At 38.9% G+C, this 19,804-nt stretch overlaps 1 long non-coding RNA gene across 1 annotated transcript in view; it reads left to right on the top strand.

Annotated features, from left to right (window-relative positions):
* Positions 1-19,804, top strand: part of LOC122164890 — a 113,802-nt gene that overhangs the window by 55,087 nt on the left and 38,911 nt on the right. The window contains exon 2 of the long non-coding RNA XR_006170336.1: positions 986-1,093. This is a non-coding gene — a long non-coding RNA (uncharacterized LOC122164890). The remainder of the gene's footprint in view (positions 1-985; positions 1,094-19,804) is intronic.

The following is a 19,804-nucleotide window of genomic DNA, read 5'->3' as shown; positions in this document are numbered from 1 at the left end:
GCTGGGATGAGAAAAAAGGTCTTCTTTGTAATTCAGTGCTACCATTAAATGCTCGTTTTCATTTCTGGAGCCCAGAGAAGTTTTAAGTTAGCATGGAAGCAACCTTCAGAAGTAGATGTAAACTCCCACAAGGTTTTTGGAAAGCAGTTTGAAATGGTTTGAAAAGCCAACAGAATAGTTTCTGTAATTTTGAAGTTTTAATTAAATGATAGGAGTTTATTAATTTATCAGCTTACCACAGAATAAAGTCAAACATAGGTGCTGTTTAATTTTAAGAACAACTGGAACACTTCCCATCTAGTTCTGTCTCTTCAATACAGAAGTCAAAAGCTGAACATCCAGAAGGCTGAGCACAGTTGCTGGAGCAATGGTAGTTCATATAACAATCCATTGACTTTCCAAAGTAGTATCTCCAGGAGATACTGAAGGCCTTCCAGCACTCCTAGAGATGCAGAAAATTAATTGCAAAACCCCCCAGATGGGTTGATCAGAGCAGTGGTATGCGTATTGCAACCAAATACGGATTTGCAAACCATGCTGGAAATTCTGCATGGGGAAAAGAAGGGCAAAAGGGAACTCTGGAGACTGCAACTCACTTCCCAGACTGATTGTGTCAAGTACAGTGGGGTAGCATTGGGAGCTTATGAGAGATGGGATGGGAAGAATCCTTAGCCACCTGCAAGGGCCACAAAGAGAAATAACAGCTGGGGTGCTTGTGGTTAAAAGTTTGTGCTTGTTGTAAGAAGAGTCTGTGACGTTATTAAAGTGAGGTGGTTGGACTGTGTCTTTTTCTTTGCATCCTTCAGAGGTAATTAGTGCCTCATCACAACTTACCTGCTAGTGGGTTCAACTGATGGATCTGGCGACCTCATATGAAATAGATTATTCAAGATTGTAGCAAAGAAAAACAAATTATTTTCTCTTCTTTCTGTTGCAGTCTGCTTGAAAGCTAATTTTCAACTCCATCCTTTCATGTGCTTTACAGGAGATTAAAATGAAATTAGTTCAGAAAGGATACTGCTCAAGATCATTTTAAGATTTTCCAAAGCTCACCAGCTTGTTGACCTGTAAACCACCTTTAGCTGGACAGATGGTAAGTAACAAATTGATCTCAGCCAATAAAAATCTGTCAGAACAATCTGCTGTTGGCAGGTGTCAGATAATTATCTCAATGAATAGATAAGCAAAGTGGTAAGCAAATTAGAAGCATCCATTGTAAGTAACAGGAGGAATTTTATTTATTTGTTATGTCCAGGCCCTTGATCATTTGTTGGAAAAAAAAAGAAACAGCCCATGCTGTGTCAGGAGAATCACTGAAATGTTGTACAGGGTTATAGGTGGTGTCACCAACTCTAAAGATTTTGGTTTTCAGCCTTGTGATTCCTCTTTACTGCTAAAAATTTCTGAAAAAAGACTTGGCTGAGATGCAGCAGGAGCCCATTGCTGAGCAGTTTTATGATATATTGTTGTAGTTGCAGTTATTGCTTATACAACATGCTGTCAGAAACTTGCATGGGAACCAGGACCCCTCTGCCCTTGGCACAGTGATAAAAAGACAGTCCCTGTCCCTAAACTCACATCCTGAATTATAAGACAACAAAAGATAAATTGAGGATCATTGGGCCAAAGAGAAAAGTGCTGTGCTTAGAAAGGAGGGCTTGGAGTGTGTTGCCTGCAGTAGGATTGGAGAGAGCCACAAGACAATATTCTGCCACCAAGGCCAGAGGACACACTATTAAGAAATGATATGAATAAACAAATGCTGAGATGGCTTGCTAAGATGTTGTGATTCCAGCTTGGTTGGCATTGAATTTCCAACTGACACACAAATCACTGTGAGCGGAGACTAACTGTTGTACCTAGGTGGGAGCAGTGCAATATGGATGCTGAGGCTACAGAGACTTGCCTATTGTTACTCATGTGGTCCATGAGGAAATTTGGAATGGTTTGCATTTGGGAATATTTAGGCGTTTTGTGAGATGTTGGGTTGTTTTTCTGTAGGCATACATATGGATATATATATAGCACAAGGACTTGGATAGAAAAGTATATGGGTCCTTTCTTCCATCCATTTAAGTACATAAATATATATGCACACATATAACAATATACATACGAACATAGAAATAATTACAGTACATACAATACGCAAATACGTTGTTAACTCAGTCAAGCTCCTGGATCTGAGTCCTGGAGGCCAGCATGTGATGATTGCTGTTCCTCTACATCACCTGCTGTTGAGTTGTGTGCAGGTCTAGGATGTGCCAGAGGCAAGTGATGACCTGGAATGCCTGCTTCCTGCTTCTGCAGTGTACATGCCTCACCCAGCCTGTGCATGCCTGTGCACAGCTTTGTAAGAGCTCCTAATTGATCTGTGATACCCAAATGTGAATTTCTGTTACCCTATAGATATCAAGAGGAGACTAGAATTTTGAATGCATCTTGATTACACATTAATGAGATTAACTTCTAGTACACATTCCTCTAAGAGGTGTTTGATGGCAGTGTGACTTGTATGAGTGCTGAGAGGAAAGGCCAGATTCGTTCTTCCTCTCTGTGTTTTTCAGTAGAGCTGTATCACAGGTAAATGTGGAGCCTGATGTCTTTCCTGTTCCAGTGATGACCCCCAACAGGCAGAGCAAGAGATGGACAATGTGGGTGTTGTGCTAGCCACACTCAAGGGCTATTTTGCCAACAAGCATTTGGGGTTAGGCTGTGGCTCTTCCCAGCATTTGCAAAGAGTGAGGAAGGAGACAGCCTGCCTTTACACCCTCAAGGAGGGGGTTTGCTGTTCCCTGTTAACAGGAGTTCAAGAAGACATGGCCAATATACAATGCTTATACACCAGGGAACACATCTCTGCTGCATGCTGTGCATCCAGTGCCCCCCATCACCACAGAGATCTTCTTCCACACCACTCAGACTTTGGCCAGGGGCTTTAGCTGCGCAAGAATTACCCTCATAAATGAGAATTAATTACTGTATTATCTCAGGCATCTAGTCCTTATTACTGCTGATCCTGCAAGGCAAAATCGTAAGGACCAGCACTACACTTGTTGGTCAGGTTCAGGTGGCCATGGGAAATTTAGATTTGAATGTACAGGTTTACCACGGGTTAATGTGAGAGTCTGAATACTAAATACAGCCCACTTTGTTTACTTCCTCTAGGAGCCACAAGCCTATAACCACTTAGACACCTGATATCCCCTTTTAAAGGAGATTAGAAGTCTATCCTGCCTCAGTATTTTGGGATATTCTACTAGAGACTGGGACATTCAAAAGGATTGGATGTTTTGATGTCTTCTTTACAGTGAGATTGCAGGGCCACATTTTACCAAGTTATTAGTAATGAGAGCCATCACACCTTGCCATTTTTCATGCTGACAGGGTATTAAGACACCGTTTTCTAGGTAAATGGGGAACAAAATGTGATTCCTGTCAAAAAAAAAAAAAAAAAAGAAAAATCAGAGATCACTCATAACAGTTGCATAAAAATAATAAATGGAAAACAGCAGCTGGAGAAAAGCATATTTTGATTAACTATTGAGCCTATTTCTTCCTTCTTGAAAGAGGAGAAAAGAGTAGTTCAGAACTAAGGGCTCAATGCAGCTCAGTTGTGAGATGTGGATCTGGCCCATGCCACATAGGAGAAATATTTTATTTAGAAGAGCTGGACAATTTTGTCTCCATCCTTTTTAGTCCCAAAGAACAAGCATTGTCAGAGTTCCTAATTGACAGCCTTTTGTATAGGAAAACAAATTGGAATTATTTTATGGACCATCCATTTCAGGTTTGGAATAATCTGTCTGTGAACCTATTTTTGCTTCTGTTTTTTTTTTTCTGAAACGAGTTCTTAGATCAAGACCACTTTAGTAAAAATGATAACTGAAAGTGACACACAGAATCAAAATATTCTGCTATGTGTTTCAATTTAGTCAGGGCAATGCCATCACACAGGCAATTCCAAAATAATGTTTAGACAAAAAGTTCAAAGCTCCTTTCAACTTGCTGTGGATTTTACTACATATTCTTAATAAACCCTCTTCATCTGCTACTGTTGAAATATAAGCTTTCAAACAATGTAAACCTAGCAAAAGCCTTTATGTTTTTTTACTTCCTTCTTTCCTTACCAGCACTGCTATTATCACATGGTGTGTTCCACATGATAAGCCATTCATTAAAGCATCACCTACTGTTTTTTTCCTCCTCAGTACCAGCTAGAACATGATCTGTCTCTGCAGGAAGACATTGGACCTCTGACCTCTTTTGTAGCTATTCCAGACAAATATAATAAACAGGGTTCACTGAGTTTGTGTAAATCTCTGATTATGTTTACTCTGAAATCCAAGTGTTCATCTCAGGCAGAAAAATTAAGGCTGATTTTCAAATATTATGTACAAACTCTAGCTACTAAGCATTCCATAATGAGCACTTTGGCAATTTAAAGCAAATTAGGGTTCCCACCAGGCAGAGAAGATATACAATATAGTCAAGTAAAGATTGTATGTTGTTTGATGAAAAATAGGTATGCAGAAAAACATGATACAGATTTCTGGCTCTAGGTGAATTAAGACAGTGCTGGCGCACTTCATTACTGAAATTTTGCATTATTCCTCACTTTTAAAAGCTTAGTTTCAGTTTACTAATAATTTCTTTAATGCAGCTTGAGTAAACATCATCGTAAAGAACCTCCTGTTGTGGCAGTATGTTCCCTTCTGCTGTGATAACTGGGATATTTGGGTGTTGCTGTACAGAAAACAACCAATCTATAATCCTTACATAGTAAAATTCAGCTCTGTTTAGTGATTTGGTGACCCACATTCACTGAGAACTGGTGAAAAGCACTGAAAATGCCTTTACACTTTGTGGGAATTCTACTATCATGGATCTTTGCTCAGATCATTTGCCTTTGTCAATACAAGGCAGTGCATTCTACCAAGCTTACAATATCACAGGGAAATACTTCAGGCTTCCCAAAGCAGTGGCTACAGCACCAAGCATCCTGGAACTGGGTATTCAGTCAGCCCTGTCAATTTCTGGATTTGTCTTTGGAAGAGAAAAAGAGATGTCTGGGAATCCAGAAATTGAATGAAAATTGGTGATACTGTTAATAAGATCAACTTCTGGCCTATTTGTGAAATAAAAACCATCCCTGGTGGATCTTTTCAATTCTGCTTTACAGTTTTGGGCTTTGCTAGACTTTTTTTTCCCCCTCATTTTGCATTTAATTATTTGTATTTGGGGTTTATATCTATTTAGTACAAAGGAATTATGTCATCTTATGGAAAGAAGGGACTGGGTCTACTAGAGACATTTTCTGTGTAAAATAGAAGAAAAAAAATGAGTTAATGCTCTGGAAGAAAATAGTAGACATAGTTGTGCATTGTTTAAGAACACAAAAATTAGGGCTCATCTGGTTTCTCTTGGTTATACTTTTCACCTAAGAAAATGTACTTTCACTTGAAAATCAACGAAGCTGAATGTGGAGAAAAATACTACATTATTACATTTACTTAAGAAAAGTTGCGGAACATTCTGAAAATTCTACTGTAATAATAATCTTGACATGCAGATTTTAAGTCCTGCATTGCTGTTGTAATTAAGTAGAAATCACAGAATGGTTTGGATCATTACCAGTGGCTGCATAAGGGTTTTAGCATCTTTTATCTCCTTTCACTCTGGCTAAAATGTGATCCTCACTAGCAAGTTAAACGGCAATTTAGCAGATTGTTCTCTACATTCTGAAGTTCCCCTTTAGTTTGATTTCATTTCTCCAGTCCTTTTCCTTCAAGGGTGACTAAACAAGCAGTATACTCAAGTTCTTGCAACTCACTGTTTTCTCTTTCCCAGTGGGATTACTGTGTGGTATTACTGATTTAAAGTTTTAAGTGGCTTTATGAAATTTACTTTAGAAAAGCTGAGCGTGAAAGAAAGTAGTTAGAACCTGAGCAAAAGGAACTGATGATATTAACTGAATGAATTTCCTTGAATTTCAAAGAGTATTGGTCGTAACCTTGTCAGGATTGAGGTTCCCTGTGCAGCAGACAGAGGGGGAAAAAAAAAAAAAAAAAGGATTTTAAGAGTTTTATGATTCATATAGAATGATCTGAGTACCTGTAGTAAGAATGTGGAGCATCTATGTGCCTCTTGCAGAAGTACTATGGTAAAAGGAATGAGTTATCATTACCAAATGTAGGCATTTCAACAGGTTTTTGGTTTTCATTTATTTTTGTATCGCTCAGTAAAAGCTTTCTGAAATTTCCATACAACGTTACTTAGAAAAGGAAGTAAATTACTCACTGCTGAGATAAGACCAGAGTCTGCTTCTGTCACCTTTAAGGAGTTTATTCAGTAGAAGGGTAAGCCCCGTAATAGTTTTGTTTTGTGTATGGGTGGGAGAAGCTGAATCATTATTAATTGCAAATTGATCAGTTGCCTTTTTTTTTTTTTTTAATTTAATGAATTATTCATGAACAGATCCCAAACTTCTGTGAATATATTCAGTATTCACCTAACAGTTGGGATGAACAACTTTCAGAAACTAGTGATTGACAGTGAACCTTCTGGTACACTATTTAAACAATATTGATTCATGGGCATGTTAATATATTTGTCTTTATCTTGAATCTCTATAAAATCATATCTGTTGGCAAATGGACACAATTATCTGGTTGTGTGACCCCTCAGCCCCGGAGAAAACATGTTGTACTTCATCTCACTGTAACATCTGCCCTTAAAAATTATAATGCAGTTCATAAAGATGTGTTCAACCAAGTTAGCTCCTCACATATGATCTACAACAAATGCTTTGCCATACTGTGGATGGAAAAATTACACTCTTGTCTTACTACGTAACAAGAGCATTAAACACTGTATTTCTTGCTGTCTGCTTTTCAGAGTTTTCAAACCTTTATGGACTTTATGAATTCTTCTCCTCCAGTATTTTCTTTCATTGGGAAATACCAATTCAGTGAGAAATGAGGACTCAGTAGCTTACTCCATGAACGAAATGCTGACTCAAACTGTCATTTATGTTGATGGCTAAGTGTATTTTATCCCTATATCATCCATTCTATGATATCCTCTGTTATAGTCAGTTTTATTCCTGAATTTATTTTTGCAGGACTTTATAGAGGTCTTTTTCCAGCCCACCACATTTCAGATCCTTATATTGATTCAGAAACAAAGCAGGTCAGAGTCCCCTCTGCCCTGAAGTGTTGTGTCAGAATGTGCTGGAATTGATGTCAGAGCAACAGACTGAAAATGTCCTCGGAAAACGTGAATGTCAACACCAAAGGAGGGTTACTACAGTCAGACTGGCACTTTATCCCCAGAAACTCGACTCTGTCTCAATACAGAGTTCATAACAACCTCAGGGCCCTATAGCAACTTCCTACGTGGAAAGCTCATATATGTGTAGGAACGTTGGGTATGACTCTGTGGCCAAGCTCCAAATGTTCAGGGATGGACTGAGGTGTACATGAGACTGCAGCATGGTGGGAAGTCTGCTCCCACTCTGCCTGCAGGAACGATTTACTGCACATTCAGCTTTAAACGTGCTTTTTTGTTTTCCAGATAATTACAAAAATAATGAATAGTGATTAATAATGTTGATTGAGTAGGATGTTCTACCTATGTCTCAGAAATCAGGAAGATTTTAGAGGGAAAGCAACCTGATTGTTTGAGGCTGTTTGCATCTGAATATATGACTTCTCCTTTAACTTATGAATACCACAGTACTCTTCAGCCTCCTTACCATATGAAACTATTAATTCACAATCTGATGGAGGAAGGTGTGTATGAAACTTTGGCATAGCAATCAAAGCCAATAAATAGCAAATACCTCTAACACAGAAGTGCGTAAGAAAATGAAGGCTCACCCAGTGAAGTGGACCTTGATGAAGGCCACACTTAGGAAGGGGTGGATCAGAGAAGGCTGCTGCCAGTTTTCCCATCCTTTTGCTGGTTTTTGCAGTCCCATAAGAATTGCAGAGTTTCTCCTTAGAAAGGGAACTGCACTTCATCAGAGTGAACAATGAGTGCACTGGGGGTCTTTGGAACAGGTATTGCAGACCCTTGGAAAACCCTGTACTCCACAACAGTGCCTAACACAGGAGATATATATATTGAAAGTGGATAGATGGAAAAAGGGGAAATTGTGTTCCAACCTGTATTTGCCATGGGGCTACCAACCTTGCAGTTTTGGCTCTTCTGGCCAAGAGCTAAGGGGGTCCCAGCAGTGGGGTCAAGAAAAATGTGATCAGCCCATGTATGTGCCATTGGCAGTAACCAAGAAATCAGTGGGATAAGCTAAAGCTTATGTTAGACGAATTATGTGATGCTGAAGACAAAGGGAGAATCCAAAATAGTAATAGCAAAGGACACTGGACAGTTAGGGAAGAGAGACCTATGGGGAGAACGTGGGAACCCTGGGAACCCTTAAGGCTCTATACAGGGCTTGCTATTTACCTCCAATTTCCTGATTCTTTTCAAATTGTTTCATTAGAATTAAAATAACCAATATTTTCTCATTTTGCTAAATCCCATTTTAAGTGTTCCGCTTATCATGTCATGCGCTACAGCCATAACACCTTTGATCTCATTCTAAGCCTTGAAATAACTAGGCATGTTTCATAGCAGTCAGCATGGCTTTGGCTTAAAAGATAAGGCCTACAGTACCTGTGCTGTGTGTCACGATGCTAACAAAATATGAATGAAAAGTTATTTACGCCTTCCCCATTATTGTTTGTCAAATGCATGCATCCACAGTAAAGCTCTAGCAAAATGTCTTTAATTGTATTTTGCTTGAGCACTTCTTATTTTGAACCTGCAGCTCTTTTTCGGTTCTCATTCATGATGTATAATAATAATCATCATCATAATCATAAATACGAATGGAAAATATGTTTGAATAGTAAATTTTGGCCTACTGGGACTGTCAATTGTGGATGGGCTCTTGATTGATCAGAATATTACACAATGGCATGGTGTAATTCTTTAGTGTGATGTTGTAAAATGGAGTATTGCTTCTGTTATTTTATCCAGTTTGCTTTTATATGACAGGGTTTATTGTGCGTTATGTTGTAGCTCATTCCTCTGTTCACAATGCCTACTGATGTGTAATTATGACTTGTCTGAACTGTAAGAAGGAGCAGTAAGTGAAAGAAAATCTGCAAGCACACTTGATTTATGAGCCCTGATACTATATTACAGTCCTAATCTGCCTGCTTAACTTAGCTTCAGGCAAACTTACTGTATAACATGCTTACGATTAGCACTGCAGCAAGTTGTAGAAGATTTACTCTGTTGGAGCTATGAGACTTTTTTAAAAATGATTTAGTCGCTATTTCAGTTACAGGTATGGCAATAAATTACTTCACATATAAAGACTCTGTGTCAAGGAGCAGCCCTTGCAAAAAGGCTTTTTATGCAGTAACAAAGAACAGTGCTCGGAGTGTTTTCCTCATACAAAACGTCTTAATGTTATTGGTCATTTTTTTTATGATGAAACTTCTTACGCATTCTTCTTGCATTCATACAATTTGTTTTATTATACTGCAGCTTTTGTAGCTCAGTACAATCTGCTTATTATAAGAATGTCTGTTTGGATCCAGCGAATCTCATATTTTCAATAGTGTCCAAAAATAGAAATTACTATGAATGTGCAAATGAAAAGAAGGCCATAAAGCAATGACTTAATGTCAGGAAGAAAAGATGTAAGGAGATTTGCATTTTTTTTTAATCACCATTCATGAAGACAGATGCATTCGTTCAGTCTGCTTCAAACTATAGCATATTCAGAGCAGCTACTTTTGGTAAACCAGAGCAGTACATTTTTACCCTCAAATAATAAAGATCAGCGTTGATCATTCAGGGCTGAGGCTTGGTCTCGTTGAAATCATTGCATGGCTTGCCATTTGACTTCCCTGGAATCCCTATTATACAGCATTCTCTATAGCAAATTAGCAAGAGATCTAAAGCTTGACCCAGGGAAATACTCCCTTTGGTTACATGACCGGTTATCATTCATTGTTTTGCTGAACAGGACTGCATGCCTTTAAGTCAGGATAGGTGTTCATGCAGAGATTTTGGAGTTGGTCTTTAGAGTTATTTTTTTTCCTGGGCATTAAAGAAATAAAGAAGGAAATTAATAGGTAAGTTGTGCCATAGTAAGGTCCGTATCAGGTCAAAAATAAAATGTACATCTCAAAAGAATGGTAAATGTTAATAAAAATAGCTGCATGGGAAGAACCCCAAAAAACTACTTCCAACCAGACCTGGCTTTGTTTTTAAGTCTTTATTCAGTTTCTATTCACTAAAGCTGACATTGTGAATGCTTAATGTTATTTTTCTCCTTTAAAAATAGCTACTCACACCTATCTAAGGCTGTTATGATTACCAGTGAAATGTGGACTGTTTGAAGGGGACCATACATAAGTTATTTTTCTGTTTCTGCATTGCAGTAGCAAAATGTAAAGGTCTCTGAAAGTTACAGTGGGACTGAGATCATATATGCGGAGCTTTTTGTTTTCTATCTTGTTCCAAAAAATGTTTCTGTTGCATACTATAGAGTCCAGTGAGGAGGTGGCTTTCCTACAGCCAGATGTACAGCTGTAATCCTGAGCACAAATACAAATCTGAAGGTGGGGTTCGGTGGTGCCCACTCACCCACTTCTGTCGTCTACCATGACACCATTTGGTAACAGACACCATTTGGTAACACACGCCATTTGCAAGGGCAAAATGCACAGTCTGGGGCTGGAGGTTGCAGTCATCATGTTACAGACATCATCCACAAGTATGTGCTGATGATATTGACTGAACAAAAGGTTTATGAGGCAGAAGATGTATTTTTTTCTAAATGCTCCTGTGCTACCTATAACCTAATTAACTTTACTTTAGCCAGCTGAGTATACCTGGCAACAAAATATATCATGTGGCAATTAGCTTTCCTCCTTCTGGCTTAGTACACTTAAGTTGTTTATTGAAAAGGTTAAATATTGATTGAAAACGGATAATAGAACCATATTACGGTTGTATGCTAAATGGCAGAAGTTGCCTGTAAAACATTTCCAGTTACCCCACAGTAATACAGTTACAGAATGGCAATCTGCTGCTAAGCACCCAGGCAAAAAATCAGAAACAAATATAAATCACCCACTATGCAGCCATTCTTATCAGTACACTGAATTCACACAAACATGTTTGGAAGTTCAGTCATTAATTATCATGATGTTGAAATAATATAATAAAAATAATAATTGCTTGTGAAGTGATCTGTTGACTCCCTCCTCTCTCGGCGGAGGCTCCTCTCTGTCTCTCCCTCTCTCCTACCATACCATGTGAAGCCGCACAGACAAAGTATCAAGTGATCACATAGCATGAACTGCAGCCCGAGGCAAAGCTTGTTATTTTACTTGAAACGGTGATGCATTTAGGACCCAGAAACTGTCAATAATTTTTTCTGACTTCCAGGGGATAAAAATCCCAATTACAGTAACTTTCCTGTGAAGCTACGGAGTGTAGTGCCACTGCATTAATACTGCGATACATCCTTAACACCTATCAGCTCTGTTGTTTTGTTTGTGCCGTAGACAAAAGCTATGCAGATCTGCAAGGTTACGCTGATTCGGTCTAATTGTTGCTTCCTTGAAAAAGTGGAAAGTAGATATTCCAAGAAGGCTGGTCATAGTGGGGTCTGGGGACAGTAACGCATTGTGACTTGTCATGCTTCAGCCAGTTGACTTTGATAAGACTGTTAATGTAGATCCAAGGGTCTTTGGTTTTGTTTTGTTCCTTTTTTTTTTTTTTTTTTTTCCTGTAAAACATGGAAACGAGACTGTTTCCAAAGGAATGATCTGAGAAATTGGGTTTTAGGATCAGCCCCTACAATTCAGCTGCTTCTGGAGCTCTGCGGTGTGAGAGATGAATCCAGAGAGTCACGCATAAAGAAATGTCAGTCTTCATGCAGTAGATTAAAAAATATAAAGAAAGTGTGAAAAAATGAACCTTATAGATTTGGTCCTCAGAGGGGAGGACCACCAGGAGACTTGGCAGCTGCATTGTGTCAATAGGAAACCACGTGGGTACTGGGGACATCATTGGGTGGTTGAAGCTTCCAGTCCCTTGGGTGATGTTTCTGTCCTGCTACCTGTGAGGAAATGGCCCTCTCTCCACACCTCACAGAGGGATGCATGCCAGCATTATTCCTGGTGCACTCCCACCACACGTTCCCATCTGTCCCACTCCTGGGTAGTGAGAAAGTGATGATATAACTCAATTTAATGCCACGATAATGTAACCAGACCAGAGAGAGACACCCACTTTGTTCTTCTGCACTCCTTCAGCTGGTGAATACATCTCTGACTCTCAACTCTCTCTCTCTGAGGTCTGATCCTTTTTTTTTTCTTTCTTTTTTTTTTTTCTTTCTTTCTTTTTTCCCCTTTGATAGCAGGAACAGGCATGTGCCGAATTATTGGTATTTAATAGCCTGGTGCCAGTATGTGTTTTCGAAAGGAAAAGATGCATACACTAGTCTGTACGATAGCTAACAGATGTGTTTGTTACTGACATAATCAGGAATGCCATGCTGGAAGGCTAAACATGAAAAGCCTCAGGTCTCCCCCTCTGGTTAACATAGCTCTGTTATTTCAGGTCAGGAGCAAAGTAAATGTAAAGATGTTAAGGAAGAGTCTGAGTGAGCACAGAGGTGTGTCTGCAGCAATACCAATACCAGATTAGTTCTGCTCATTGCATTGCTTGCTTCCTAAGGAAACCCTGGGTTGGAACTGCTATAAAAATATGTTTTACCTGATAGTATTTTACAAAGATGTCATATGTGTTACTCTGTGGTTTCCGAGTATCACTACTAAATAGAAAACTGTGTATTGTTTCCCTCCTTCTAGTAGTTATATTGCTACAGATGTGTGCTCTCAGACTGTAAGGAAAATATCGCTTATAGGGGTAAACAATAACTCAGCAATGAATACAACTATAAACCCTAGTTCTTTATTTTAGTGCGCAGTTTATTTATTTATATTTCTTTTTATGGTTCTCTAGTTTGTCTTTGGATCTGATTTACCTGATATATTAGGATAACATACAAATAGCTCCACACTGTTTGTGTGACATCGTCTGTTCATCTGATTCAGTGGCAGCGGATCTGTGTATTTACAAAAGGTGACCAAATTGCACACTCTAATTACCTTTGGAGGCAAGATTAAAGTAGCTTGTCTAATTCAATATTTCTATATTTTTTTCTCTGCAATTCAGTATCAGGGTTTAATAGAAATAATAATCGGACATCTCAGCTAGCGTTATAAAAAATCCTGATGATGTGAGAGATGCACAAAACAAGCACTGGTTGTACAGTCAGGTGCTGAAATCCTAATATAAATAAGGAGAGACAAGAGAACATGTAAGATGTATGAGCATTGATACACAGGTCGAGGTTTTTGTTTGTTCAGGAAATTATTTTAACAATTTTTTACACCTATTATGAAAGCTTGGCATTTGGGAAGGTACTTAGTTCTGTGCATTTTAATTTTTCACAAGAAGCATAACAGCTTCAGAAATATTAGAATGTGGCTGTGTATTTTGTATTTTGTATGATTGTAAAAGAAATGCCTTCACTGTGGTTAATTATTAATCTTTCCTTGTGTATAATGGCATTATCTTAAAAAAAAAAAAAAAAAAAAAAAAAAAAAAGGAGAAAAGGAAGAAAAGAAAAGGGAATGGCATGTTTTTCTATGTTATCTCCTTGGTTGGTTGCTTTTGGTAATGAGGATCCAAAATGAACCTTTGCAATTTATACATTATCATGCTTAAACCTCAACGTTGTGCAAAATACTTCAAAAGCTTCCCTTGATCAAAATGTAATGCCACTGAAATATGTTGGGCAACATGTACCCTACCTACGCGCATCGTGTCAAATGAACTGCAGCATTCCAATATGGTGCCACATGTGCATGGAAGCCCGTAGCGCTTGGAACAGGTGCTGCCAGAACGCGCTTGACAGAGATAGCAACAGTAAGGTCATCTGTGAAAACAAACACCCGAAATATCAGCGGAAGGTTACCTTTGCACATTCTTTGGGGGGGGAATGGGTGCTAAAAGGGTGCTGTGTTTGTTTGTTTCCTGGAATGCGTAGGCAGTACGATGCTTTGGGGATCACGTTGAGATGGACGTGGTGAAGGAGAGCAAAGGGGAGCTTGAAAAATGATAAATGAGCACCTTCAGAAGGCATCTCTGTGAATTTCACAGCATTTGCATAGAATTAGATGATGATCTGACTCTTCTTGCGTGGAAATATGTTTCTTCCAAGGTAACAGGGTTAGAAATACAGAGTACAGATCAGAGCCTGATGATACCGTGGTGGAGCTTAGGCCATCTTATGAGGGCAAAGATATTTTGTATGTTAGCATTGCATTTTATATTTCCTCCCATGTTTCATGAAAAGAAAGCCTTCCTCCCACGTTGGTTTGTCTCCGTCAATCTGTCCTCCATGATGCTCGTGGCCTTTGTCTGACATTTATGGTCCTGTGTTTATCATTGTAAGCAGAGACCCAGTTTGCTCCCTCTCCTCTCCCCCGCTCCTAAAATGGCATCTGAAGCTGTTAAAATTATAATTAACTGGACTGTGTTTATCTGGGATTGATTCCTATGAAGGGGCTTCAGCAGGTTTTCCTACAAACACATGCAGCACAATAATGCATCACAACACATTATATCTTATTTGTATTTAAAAGTCAGATATTTTGTTCTGGATAAACTTCAGAAATGCTCTTCAATTCTCAGTGAGGCAAGCATTTCAATTTTCTGCAGTATTAGCAGCAGTAACTAATGATGGCTAATTTTTGCCTGTAGTATTTCCCTCAATCTGCTTGTGCACTTTCAGTTAGTCTGGCAGCAGCAGCATTTGTACATTTTCTGGTCACTAAACACTCAAGTACAATTGTAAGTGATCAGTTTACAGTTGGCCAACAAAAGAGCTGCAGGAATATCTAAAAAAAAAAAAAAGAAATGTGAATAAATACGCTTGTGTATATCCCATATTATGTGGGCAAACACGCAGCTCCTGCAAGAGAGAAGGATGGAGGGCAACTTAAATCTATTTTTGCTATGAGAATATATTCTGAAAAACAGGATCATGCATTTATTCTACCATGCGAGGGTGCGGTATCAATCCTAACCATACAGCTCTTGAAAATGCATTATTGTGTTCTTTTGTGTTGAATGCAGATCCTCTTCTTCACCCCTTTTTTGTCCTCAGTTTTTCTTTTTTCTTTTTTTTTTTTTAATATTTTTAAAAAATGCATGCAATCTATAGGTTTGAGAGAAATACTGGCTCGGGTTATACTACAGTATAGCACCCTCTTACTTTCAGATTTGAAAGCTGTTTTGTTCAAAGAGAATATTTTAGATGGGGAGATAACATTTTCATAATGCGTTATAAAAATACACTGTCGTGAAACCGGGAGAGTCTTTTTTACTGATAATGTTTCTAAAGTGGGAGACTTCAGTATAATTTGTTAATCTTCACAGCCCGTGGACTACTCAGATCAACCAAACAGAAATGGCAAAGAAGTATTTTTTAAATGAAGAGGCAGCTCACTTGTGCCCTTATTAATTATTATTTCCCAGTGAAATTTAATTTATTGCCTTTTATTTTGGATGGTGTTGTTTATGACGGAGTGGCAAGAAGAGTTTAAATTAAATCAGAACTCTATGGAGACAGTTCAGCAGCTCATGTCACGGGGAAGCTTTCGTTAGAAATCTCACATCCTGCAAAAGATATTTCTCTGTTTTTCTGTGAAGAGGTGTCATCGTTCGTGACACTGTTCTGCAGACATAATGCCAAAGAAACAGGGGGATGCACCGTGGGATTTGCATGCGTTACACTGAAATATCATCTGAGGTGGAGGAAACCTGCGCAGCTTCTTGCCTCAATCAGAGCAAAGAAATGTGCACTAGAAGGGAAATCCGTCAAGAAGTATCAAAATATTAAAGGCTAAATTATGGTATATGCAGAGCATGCCTTGCAGGGCACAGAGGGAAGTGGTGAACAGAGGTGCAGTGTTGGAGCATCCAGGGCTGGAGGCACTGCTATGTGCAGAGGTGGGCAGATATCCTCTGAGGAACTGGGAGATGCACTTAGGAGCTGCATCTCCTGAAAAGGATGTTCCTGCTGAGCACCTCCTCGCCATGCTGGGTACCACAGGCAGAATCTGAGCCCTGAATATGTCATCAGTCGCTTGTTGCTGAGGGGAGTGCTTTAAATGTCAGTTGTTATTATTCTTTTTTATAAGGGTACAGAATACCCTTTTGTCCTGCCCTCCTGCCCCTGCTCTTGCCAGCCATGGTCTCACGGGTCGTGAAAAGGCTCCGCTCTCCCTGACCACCTCCTGTTGTGGGTAAGTGCAGGGAATCAGCCTGACTGCATGCATTTATAAAGGCAGGAGGCAGAGCATTCTACTCTCAGCATCTGTTGTTTTCAGTAAAGGCCACTGTATCTGATCCTTAGTGTCAAGAGCAGAACCTCAACTGGTAACCTCACGTAGGTCACCGGACCAGAACTGCAGCTGTGTCTGATAGGTGGCCCTCCTGTCCTTTCCCACCTCTTGGCGCTGCTGATGAGATTGCAGCCAAAGGTGAAAATTCAGCTGCTTTAAGCACTACACACATGCACACACTTATCCGGGCAATAAAGCATTTGTAGTTTTAACATACTTTTAAAGCACTGTAACATTATAGATGGTGTTAGAAACAATAGAAGTAAGGTTTAGAGGCAGATTTTCATCTATTTCAAGAAGATGGGTGAATTTGGGGAGCTTTGGGAGCTCCTTCCTTCCTTGTCGCAAAGAAGCATAAAGGGGAATGGCTTTAAATTGAAAGAGGAGAGATGTGTGTTAGGTGTTTAGGAAGAAATTTTTCACTCAGAAGATGATGAGGCACTGGAACAGGCTGCCCAGAAAGGTTGTGGATTCCCCATCTATGGGGGTGCTCAAGGTCAGGCTGGATGGGATCCTGGACAGCTTGATCTAATGGTTGCCAACTCTGACTTCAGTAGGGATGTTGGAACTAGATCATCTTTAAGGACCTCCTCAACCTAAGCCTTTCTGTAATTCTGTGATTCTATGACACAAACACTGGCAGAGCTGGGAGATCATCCAGACCTCCTGACTCCCAACCCACTGCTTTCACCCGCGGCTGCAGGATTCTTTCTAAAATGTGGTTTCACAAATGAACTGTTCATTTTGGGTATAATGTGGCATCTATATGTGGATATATTTACATGCATTGTCCAAAGAATTCCAGCCCAGTCAGCATGTTTTGAGTGAAACAGAAAGTTGTGCCTAATCTGATGACAGAAGGTCTCTGTTGAAATCCAAATTCAGTGAGTCACCAAGGGTATAATGCTTCTCTCAGCAGCAACAGCTCACCCCTATCCTTTCTGCTGAAAACATGGCACCACAACAACACATGAACCATTAGTTTTATTTACTAAGTTAATGCCTATTTTACTGTGTCAGATTCTATGATCTGCTTTCATTCGTGCCTCTTGGAAACGTGTACAAGCTTTGTGCTGCTGGTAATTCCATGGAACTTGCAAATCAGGACCTGTGTTCCAGTCAACTTCAGAGTTGGGATGCTATGATTTAGTTTTCTCTGAGCTCTTCTGAAAAAGAAAGTCTCTGGGAAGCCATAAGTAAGAGGGGAGCTCAGATTTATTTTGGATAAATGTACAGAAGTCTGTGTGCTTATCTAGAGCTCTTGGTTCTCAAAGCCCATCAGAGTAGGCTTTCTTCTGATATTGTTGGTGTTTCAGTACAGCTCAATGAATATAAATATATGTGTATATATAGAGAGAGAGAGAACAGAATGGATTATTGTATTTCATCATATTGAATTCTAGATTTGAGTTGGTAGCACAAAACCAGGACAGAACAAGACAAAAATCATGAAAATATCACAACTTCAGTCTAGCTGGACTCTAGAACTGACTCTCTAAAGTCAGTTGAACTGATGTTCAAGTTGAACTGAAGTTCAAGAGATATCCCACACTTTACAGGTTAGATGACAATTCTAGCTCATTTGGAAAGGATGGGGACATTTTCACATGAACATGTGGTTGTGATAAAATTCCTTGGCCAAGAGGCTGGAGCAGCTTACCATAAAAAGCCAAGGTGAAGGAAAGCCCTGTACAGATCCAAGCTCAGATTTCCCTCTCTGCCTCCAAGCCAAGAAGGAAAGTGATCTTTCCCAGGTTTACCAGATGACAAAATGCCTAATCCTCATTTCTGCTTATCCCAATGGATAAAAACAGGTCAGATCTATGAAAGCATGTGTCACTAGCAAAGGTCTGCTCTGTATTGCATATGGTGCTTCATGCTGGACCTGGATCAATGAAAAGATGAAATCTATAATGGAGAGATCTTCTAGGATGACAAGTTACAAATGGGGCTTATTTCACTGATGCATCTTCAAGCATCTTTTGTAGTAAGTGATAGTTAATAAAATGATGCAAATATCTTGATAAAATGCTGTTATTGGAAATAGACTCAAATTTGAAATTACCACAGTCTGTTTTCCCTGGGCTAAGAGGATACCAGAATAAAATACATATAATATATGCATTTGCTCCCTAAGGAAAAGAAATCAATTACAAACAGATATTTAAAATTAGAGCAAATATTTTTAAAAGAAGTTAAAATTTCCTTTTATCTGTTGCGTAATTATAGATCAGCACTTTGAACTGTACGCTGACTATAGTGTAGTACATGTAAATAGATTGACAATTAGAACAAAGGGAAACACTAATATTTGGTGATTGCACAAATGAGGTCATGGCTGTTCTTTGTGGTTTTCCCCAATACAAGTGTGGTGCATTTACCTTTTAATAATTTCAGAGGCAGTGATACGTAGATAGCTCTATATTGCAGTCTTTCTTACACTGTTACTTGGAATTTTGAAGTCTAATCATTTGAAAGTTGTTCTTTTTTTGCTTATTATTCTTTCTCTCGTCTCCACTGTAGTTTTATGCTTGATGGCTGATTTACACATAAATTCTTTCTGCTGTGCTGAAAGTCACACAGGATCTAGCCCTTAGGGGAAATATTCATAAGGTATTTGGTGAAATATTGGTTTCTATTCCTCTGATTTTTCCACAGCAGAAAAACTATCATGTGGTTATGGTCATTTTGTTTCTCTCTGTTAAGTATCTGATATATGTGGAAAAACATACAAGATCTTGCATTATAACTCAGCTGATAAATGTTTCTTAAAACACCTGAGGACATGAACAGCATTCATATATACATATATAAGCTTAATCAGATTTCTGAAAAAAAAAATCATAAGGTAACATCTAACCAGATAAACTTGGAGCTGTCTGGGTTTTTTTCTTTAATTGACAGAGCTATTCAGTTCTGGGAGGAAGATAAAATGAGCTAAATAAGAGCAACACTGAAATTTCCTTGTGTTGAATGTCTGATATGTGAGCTACTGTGCCCTGGTTTAGGATGACATTTAAGCACAGTATGTAACATAAACAGAATTGCTTGGGATGTACACATGCAAAAAGATAATATTTCTCTTTGAGTTACTAGTCTGAAATCGGGGATTCAGATCACTGTCAGAAAATATGAGATACCTAATGGATGCTTTAGTTCACTAGAGATCTCATCCAAGCAGACTAGGATTTTCCTAAAGCTGGAAACTTCCGTATGTTTCATATCCAAATAAATTTTGCTGAGCAGCAAAAAAGCTGATACATATTTAATGGAAATGAAACTCCTTTTTTTTT

The sequence above is a fragment of the Centrocercus urophasianus genome, unplaced genomic scaffold, assembly GCF_019232065.1.
Source record: "Centrocercus urophasianus isolate 14NV4802_14NV808 unplaced genomic scaffold, USGS_Curo_1.0 seq_28, whole genome shotgun sequence".
In the NCBI taxonomy this organism is placed as follows: Eukaryota; Metazoa; Chordata; class Aves; order Galliformes; family Phasianidae; genus Centrocercus; species Centrocercus urophasianus.
The sequence above is the reverse complement of the archived record's forward strand: the minus strand, read 5'-3'. Positions and strand labels throughout refer to the sequence as shown.